Raw genomic sequence first — 9,229 nt, forward strand, 5'->3', positions numbered from 1 at the left:
TGATGTTAAAGAGAACAGAATTTTTGGTGTTCAGGCTTTCTTTTTTTTTTTTACTTTTTTCTAATGATATTTGTCCCAAAATCTATTAGTGTGAAGTCTAGATTCATCTGATCAATTTCTTAAATTTAGAAATTCCTCGAAGGGATGAACAGTAAAGTCGACCTCGGCGCAATTTGAACACAATTCGTAAAACCCAACGAAATATCACTAAGCATTTTGTTGAGCGTGTTAAAGTTTCTGCCAACCCGCCACCTTATATATACATAATAATCGTTTCTAGAAGAGGTACAAAGCATAAAATGCCACAAAAGTTCGAGATTACTAGAAGTAGAACAATAACCTGTTATGAAGTCCCTCCTCTTGTAACATATCTATGTATGATAACCGGAGTTTATTCTTGAATGCTTGGCTGCTTCGGTATTATCGTTAGGAGCTTATATATGTATGCATGTATGTATGTATGTGTATATATATATATATATATATATATATATATATATATATATATATAACAACCCATGATTCCCTCAAATCATAGCCTTCCGTCATAAACAGCGCATGACATTTTGACATATCTGAGACTGAGACTACATGTTCACTGTAGTCTTAAATATACTACGATGGGTTGGTCATCGGTGGAACGCCTTTCACCATTAGTCAGCTTGAACGCAACAACCATGGGGCTAAGCAACAACGGCGACGGCAACAACAACAAAAGCAACAACAGTATATTTTCATCCAAATGCAGCAAGATGCTCGCTGTAGTCTTCGATTGTCAGGAATGGGAGTGAAAGAACATTTCAATAATTCCGTTGACAGACTGAAATAACTATATTCTTGAACATTCTATTGTGCGTTCAAACACCATATACATATACTTTCATACATACATACAGATATGCATGCGTATATTTATATATATATATATATATATGCATATATATGCATGCGTATATATATATATATATATATATATATATATATTAATAAATTATAGGGTGGCAAAGAAAATTTTAGAAATTTTATTTACCACCAGTGGTCTAGCGAGAGTAAAAACAGTCAATAGACTATGTATTATTCATTAGAAATGCAGAGACGCCTATAATAGGACATCTACTCGCTAGAAATAGCAGCAAAAATACTACATACCACAAAAGTTGACTGTTTTTACTCTCGCTAGACCACTGGTGGTAAATAAAATTTCTAAAATTTTCTTTGCCACCCTATAATTTATTAATAATGATAAAATTCTTTTTGGATGATTTTCTGAAGGAATTTCGGCATTTTGCATTTTTGTATTTGCTGCCGATTAGGTAAACCGTAAATACGCGGTATATTTTGAAAAATTAGACATAAAAACACGAACCATGCTGCGTACTGATTCGTGCTTCATATGTTGTCTGGTCAATTCTGCTGACGATAGTCTGACCTTGTAAGATATAATCTTTATCTTACTAAAATTGACTTGAAACCATGGTACAGAATATAGATTGGTAAAAGTTTTTATTTTTCATTTCCTTTCGAAATTATCCCTAACTTTTGTGGTATGTAGTATTTTTGCTGCTATTTCTAGCGAGTAGATGTCCTATTATAGGCGTCTCTGCATTTCTAATGAATATATATATATATATATATATATATATATATATATATATATATATATATATATATATATATACATATATATTTGAAATGTCAGACAATCAAACTATATATTGACTCAAAAGTCAAGTTTGCATTTCAACTTTTGAACTAAGTTGTATCTCTTGTAAAATATGTGACATTTCTTCATGAACCATATTTAAAAAGTTTACACAGCAGACAGACTTTACTTTCCAAATAAGAAGATCTTAAGAAATTTTTCTTTTTCACATTTTCAAATCTATTTCGAATATAGAATTTATTCTTGCTAAAATTTCATAATATAAACCATATATAATACATATATATATATATATATATATATATATATATATCAAAAATTGCTTTGCTATATTGATCCTGTCTGTTTGATCTTTTCTGGACTTTCGTCGTTTTACAGAAGTATTAAATTTGTGAAAGATAGGAATAAATAGCAAAGCGATTGCCGAAGAATCGATAATCAGACAAGTAATTGAAGCATTGTCAGAATAGTAAAAGTAATATCAACTTGTAAATTACACCTGCTGCTTACTTGTTTGCTCGTTTTAATTTTTCTCTCTTTTCATAAATATTGATTTCTAAAACTAGAACGGGACATCGAATTGTTGGAGTATTGAACAGTCGGATATATTGATCTTACTACTTAGTTAGTACTTTATGTTATCGACCCAGCTGAGCTTTGTTTCGGATGGTGGGCTATAATTTGAAGGAAGCATGACCATTATTTCTACCAGGCTTAGAAATCACTTAGAAAATACACATGCACACACACACACACACACATACACACACACACACACATACACACACACACACACACACACGCTCTCTCTCTCTCTCTCTCTCTCTCTCTCTCTCTTTCTATCTATCTAGCTGTCTATTTATCTATCTATTTATCTCTATCTATCTCTCTGTCTCATATACTGATCTCTGTACGATTTGAACACAGGATGTAAAGAGCCAGAACATATACTGCAAGTCATAACATAAATATGTAAATTTCGAAATGATGCATAATTTAGGACTGTGTCATATTTTGTGAATTTTTGTGAATATTTGAAGATTCTTTTAAGGAACTGAGAGGGGAATGTTATGTGAAAGTATAGATCCAGTGTTTCCTCTGTGTGTCGTAAAAGGCGACTAAAAGGTGTTTAGAGACGATTTATACTCCGCCCTCATAAAAAAAACCCACCTGGTAATAACGACTATCCAAACAGATCCATCAAATTCTCTCCTCCGGGAAAGTGCCTCGACTCCCTTTATAGGTACGTCGTATGAGGAAAACCCTGCAGGACAGAATTGGTTAGAGGAGTTGTCCCTTGAGTGGTGCAGTTTGTCATCCGCCAGGAGAGAATATTAACAAATGCTGGATGCAGTGGAGCATGTCCAATATATTACCTAGCTTGACCGGACATTTTAGAAAGTACCGTTATTGCCGCTTATAATATCCTTCCTGTCATTGACTGGTGTATATTTTTTGCACCCGACCCCACATGCATAAGAATGCTACATGCACATTGCCCTTGCATCCTACTGATTCTGGCAGGGTATTCTACAAATTAAGTTCCTACGCTCTGTTGGTTCTGCCGAGGAATTCGTTATATGTTTCTATTAGGTTGTCAACTAATTTCGTTCGTTGCTTTGTTTACGGTTTTCTTTTTCTTCTTGGCACTTCATCGTCATAGATCTGAAAAGAAGTAAAATTTATTCAAATTTCAAAAGCGATAAACGAAAGTTGCAGAGGGAGATTAGAGTACAAAAGAAAATAATAAAACACTACACAAAATATACTGTACTTATATCGTGGTGGTGATGATGATGAGGATGATGATGATGATGATGATAATAATGGTAATGATAACTATAACGTTGATGAAATTGATGATGATAATGATGTTGATGATGATTATGATGATTATGATGATGACGATGACGATGAGCAGAAGGAGGGAGAGAAAGAGGATGACTATGATAACGATAAAATTGATGATGATGATGATGATGATGATGATGATGATGATGACGATGATGATAACGACGACGACGAAGATAACGATTATGATAACAATGATGAGAGTGATGATGATGAAGAGGAGGCGGAGGAGGAGGTCGACGATAATGATGATTATCTCGATAATTATGATAGTGGTGGTGGTGGTGATAGTAGTGGTGGTGACACTGGTGGGGTGTACGGTTTGCATTGATAGTTAGGCAGGGCTGAATCAGCATTCATGTCTAAACTGCTTAGCGTAACACTATACATCACACACACACACACGTATATATATATATATATATATATATATATATAGCCTCCGGGTGTCATCATATATTCTGGGGTATTCTCTGTGTGACGCCCCAAGGTTGGATTGGGGTATTCAGTCGTGTTTAGCATTTGAGTGTTGACAGCAGTGAGTGGAGTGAAGGCAGAGAAAGAATAAAAAAAAAGAAGAAGAAAACGTCTTGCAGAAAGGAAGTGGGTTTAAAGACAGGTGCTGAGATTTTGGTTACACATCGTTTTGAATTTCATGGCGAAAGAAAAATATTAGTGAATTCTTCCTTTAAATTACTATTTTTGTTTTCGCAAAACTTTTCTGCATAAAAAGAAGAAAAAAAAACAAAAAAAACGCCCTCATTTAAAGTTACATCTGTGAATAACGCTAGAAAAAAACCTTGAGATTTCTGAGTAATTTAGGCGAGAATATAATACTGATACGCAGAGAAGGTTTAAAGAGGTCTTGGGATTTCTGAGTTAATAAGACAAAGAATATCATTGTGATATGCTTAGAAGGTTAAAATTAAAGAGGCTTTTATAATTCTTAGCAGTCTAGACTCAAAAATATAATGGCTTCGAGTATAGAAGATTAAAAAGATGCTGTGATTCCTTGGCAGTTTAGATAAGAATGCGGTTGGTGTCCAACATTCATGTTTGCATGATTCACCGCGAAGTTTTGTTGTGAAAATCTCTACCTGATGGTCTCCTGAAAACGATGGAAAATGTTGTTAAAGTGGTGAATTACATAAAATCGCGTTACCTACGCTGCAGACATTTTGCATCCGTATGTGAAACTATGGATTCTGATTTTAGGTGTTTACTGCTTCATACAGAAGTGCGGTGACTCTCGAAAGGAAAAGTGCTCTCTTGATTTACTTCTTTGCGAACTGAAATAATGTTTCTTCGAAGCTGAAAATTCTGGATTTGAATTTCTTAACGATGATAATCGGTGGGTGGGAGTAGCATTTCTCAACGAACATCTTGAGAAGTTGAACGTTTTAAATTTTAGTCTGCAAGGAGAGAACGAAAATATAATTACGGTTACAGGGAAAATTAAAGTCTTTCACCGACAAGTTAGAACTGTGGATAAGGAAAGTTTAAAACACGCAGCTTGATTGCTTCCTAGGCGTACTGGCTTTTCCAAACAAATTTAAAGTTTTGTCAGAAGTGCAGAAGACTTCTTTGTATCATTTTCCAAGTATTTTCCATCACTTGATTATCAAAGGTACGAGTGAGGCATCAGTTCTTTCAACACACCTACCACGGCCAGACTACCTCTATTTATATGTCTTGGGAGATCCTACTTCTTCGCCTGGGGGCGTCGACACAACACTCTTGTACTGTACTATATATTCTATGTTTTGTAGAATGGCACATTAAGGAGCTTTTTATGAGTACCACCGGATTAATTGAATTCATGTATTGCGAATATATATATATATATATATATATATATATATATATATATATATATATATATATTAATAATAATAAAAGGGTAAAATTAATTTTAATTAATTATTTAATCAATCAATTAATTAATTAATTAATTAATAATTATTAATTTTACCAAGTAGTTTGGTACGTTAAAATAACCTTTTTAGGTGAAATTATACAAATATTCTATAATTATAAACATAATTATAATCAGGGGCCAGCTAATTGCTTCGCCACGCACCGAATTTAGAAATAGGAGTTAAACTGCCTTTTCTACTTACATAAAGATGTCCTAGAGAGTAACACACTTTTTACGTAGGCAAAAAGAAAAAGTAACAAATCCACACGACTCAGATTAGCTACATGGGTGTTTGCCTACGTAAAAAAGTGTGTTACCGTCTGGGAGATCTTTATGGTAGTTGAAAAAGCATTTTAACTCCTATTTCTAAATTCGGTGCGTGGCGAAGCAATTAGCTGACCCCTGATTATAATTATGTTTATAATTATAGATACATATATGGGTGTATGTATATGTGTGTGTATATGTATGTATGCATATATAATCGAAATAAGAAAACAAAGAAATACCTTAACACATCTTCAATGATAAGTTACAGTTATTTCTGTACCAACTCTACGTGCAAAAATTCACGCAATTATTCGGTGTGAACATTTACGTAATTTTAGTTATTAGGATGACGCTTCATCAGGCTTGCGTAAAACTTGCAAACCAGAATTCTTAACACCTCAAGAATTTCGGTATTAGTCTGGAATCCGACAGCGTTGATATCCCAGAACTCGGGTTGAGTGTCTCATTGAAAATATCTTTTCACCCAACCAGGACATTATATGTGTGCGTGTGTATGTGTGTGTGTGCGTGCGGGTGTCTTCGCATGTGTGGGTGTATGTATTTACGCATGTCACCGACAGCCTGTGCATGTCGCTAGTTGTCTTCTATAAAGTCGGTGAAGTGTATATTGTTGTGATAGGATGGATGTTGTGTGAGCCAGTGAAGACAACGCTACAAACTCAAAACAGACGTTGTCTCCTTATCTCTCACAAAACATAACATTATTACTGCAGACCAAACGAATGATGTGCAGCAACTCCGACTGCTTTGCATATTATTTGCGAAGCTTATCACGATTCCATAACTCTATAAAAATTTATGTCTTTGTGAATGTGCGTATGTGTAGTGTATATGTATGCATATATGTGTGTGTATGTATGTGTGTATGTATACACGCACATACAGACATACAAAAGTAATATATATATATATATATATATATATATATATATATATATATATATGTATGTATGTATGTATGTATAAATGTATACACATACTTATATATGTGTGTGTGTCTGTGTGTATTTGTGTGTGTGTGCCTGTGTGGGCGTATTTGTATATACCTGTGTGTGTGTGTCTGTATATATGTATATATATATATATATGTGTGTGTGTGTGTGTGTGTGTGTGTATGTGGTAATGGAGGTATGTATGCATGTATGCGTGTGGGTATGTATGAATGCATCTTTGTATGTGTCTATGTGTGCATGTATGTGTGTTTGAGTCAGTAAGGATGTTTATGTATTCAACTCTGCCTGTTAGAAACCGGTGCTGTATGAGATTGCTAACTTCGCCACTCGACATGTATCGATCGATAAAATATATGCTTAGCCTGGAACACGCACTAGGATCTATAAGTAATGGAATAAGCGTTGATAGTGGTGCCCCAGCATGGCGGCAAACCAATGTGTGATAACTGTAACAAAATTAAAACAAAAGAAAATTTGTCTGTGTGTGTGCCTGTGTGATTGTCTGAGTACGACTGTGTGCGCCCGTATGTGTGTGTGTATGTGCGTGTGAGTCATATGTTTTTATGTGTATATGCGTGCATATTCACATACCGACATGTGTGCGCAGGCGTTCGAGAATGGAGTCAGCCGCAGTATATTTCCTTGCAGTTGATGTATTTCATACTATTATCTCCTCCCGGTTAGTATTAATAAGTGAAGGTGCGTGGCTTAGTGGTTAGGGTATTCGATTAATGATCCTAAGGTCGTGATTTCGATTCAGAGGAAATGAAAGAAATAAAAGCGAGCAGTTAATATTGTGAGGCAGACATACATAGTGAGAGAGAGAGAGAGAGAAAGAGAGAGAGGGAGGGAGGATGATAAATTGATGGTTTTATTTTGGCAGATATTTATACATAATACAGACGGCCAATATATCATACGAGAAACGTAGATCGTCACAACCATCTGAAGGGGAAAATAATGGTGGTGGAGAAATAGACTTATTTCAAGATAATCTATGTCTGCTTTTAGTTGTTCCAGCAACAATTATTGATACTGATGCTGATGCCGTTGTTGCTGTTGTTTAACCACAGGCCGGTCTTGAACGGATAGAACTATAGATAGAGGCGTTTAAGCTTTGACAATTTCGTGGGCTTTTGCTTTTTGCTGCAGTCTACTTCGGCGTAACCCGGACTATATTACACTGTGTAGCACGATTTTTGTCCTTGGGTAACAGCTATTATTTCCTATTTGCTTACCCCACTAGAAATTATGAAACATCATTAATATTTCCTTCAAGCTTTGCTTTTGTTATATTTATTCAAACTCCAGAGCATCCCTCTCAATACATGGGCTATGATGCTTCTCCACTACTCCTGCTCATGATCAGAGATGCACATGTTGTCAGCCACCGAGGGAATACTCATGTGGCTAAGGTCAAGCAACTGACGAGCAAATCTGTGGCGTTCAGCAGAATATTTGCTATAACGATATTTCTGCTTCAGCAATTCAGCGCTGAATCTGTCTGAAATGTAATTGGAAAATAGGTCAGTTTCATAACTGATGTCCAGGTCACAAAAGCAAAATTTGGAAAGAACAGCCGTCACTTCCTTTGATTTTCAGAGCTGAGCAGACAGGAAATAACACTTACTGATAAAAAGATTTTTTAAAAATAATAACTTTGTTGCACAGTCTTACCTAATGTGGACATGGGCAACCTTTTTCACATAACAGATAGTATGGGACACAGCTCATTATCAGACGGACCGCACCATTTAAAATATTCCTGGTAGTTTTTCGTTAGACGCACCATTTACAAAGGTCCGCGGGGCGCAATTTGCCCATGAAGATCTAATGTATCCTTCGTTTTTAACAACGTTCAGAAGCAGTTTCAAAGAGATGTATCTGCTATTTCTAGCAGCTCGAGCGATATATAGACGCTGTCACATTGGCCCAGCAGTTATAGCTGCTGTTGTTGTAGTTGTTGTGGCTGCTGCTGATGCTGCAGTTGTTGTTGTAGCTGCTGCTGCTGTCATTTTTATGACTATTGTTGTTGTTGTTCCGAGTCCTTCTTGAACCTGAAGACTTATGACCAACACTCATTCAGCCACCAAGGAGCCATTTTTCTGCGGGATAATATGAATCGAATGTTTCATTCTTTCTTTCAAGATCAGCGGGTGTGCTTCGCTGGAGATTTTGTCGTCGTTTCTAGAGACCACATGCGGACTTTCTCGTCCCTCTTTTCATGTTCTTGTTTATAATGTAGCATATCCTACCAACTAGCAGTGCGCGGGTGTGTTTTGATGGAGATTTTGTTGTTATTTCTAGCGGAGAAAAAACCACATTCAGCCTTTCCTGTTCATCCCTTGTGGTTAACAACGGTGCATATTGCTGCAATTATGCACAATCTACCAACTAGGAGTGCACATCATTTATTAACACTGTACAGCTGTTTTATAAACCATGCGAAAGATAGATGTGTGTGGTGGACTGCAATATGCTTCACTATCGCAAAGAATGAAATTAATGTCAGCATGCCTTTATAAACAGATGGTAGAGTTTGGTTGAAAGCAG

General features: G+C 35.7%; 1 long non-coding RNA gene across 1 annotated transcript in view; it reads right to left on the reverse strand.

Annotated features, from left to right (window-relative positions):
• Positions 1–2,190: 2,190 nt before the first annotated feature.
• LOC106875402 (uncharacterized) overlaps positions 2,191–9,229 on the reverse strand; it is a 306,368-nt gene continuing 299,329 nt past the window's right edge. The window contains exons 3-4 of the long non-coding RNA XR_016237453.1: positions 4,681–4,926; positions 2,191–3,328 (exon numbers count right to left, since the gene is read on the reverse strand). This is a non-coding gene — a long non-coding RNA (uncharacterized LOC106875402). The remainder of the gene's footprint in view (positions 3,329–4,680; positions 4,927–9,229) is intronic.

The sequence above is a fragment of the Octopus bimaculoides genome, chromosome 19 (assembly GCF_046866305.1).
Source record: "Octopus bimaculoides isolate indiv1 chromosome 19, ASM4686630v1, whole genome shotgun sequence".
In the NCBI taxonomy this organism is placed as follows: domain Eukaryota; kingdom Metazoa; phylum Mollusca; class Cephalopoda; order Octopoda; family Octopodidae; genus Octopus; species Octopus bimaculoides.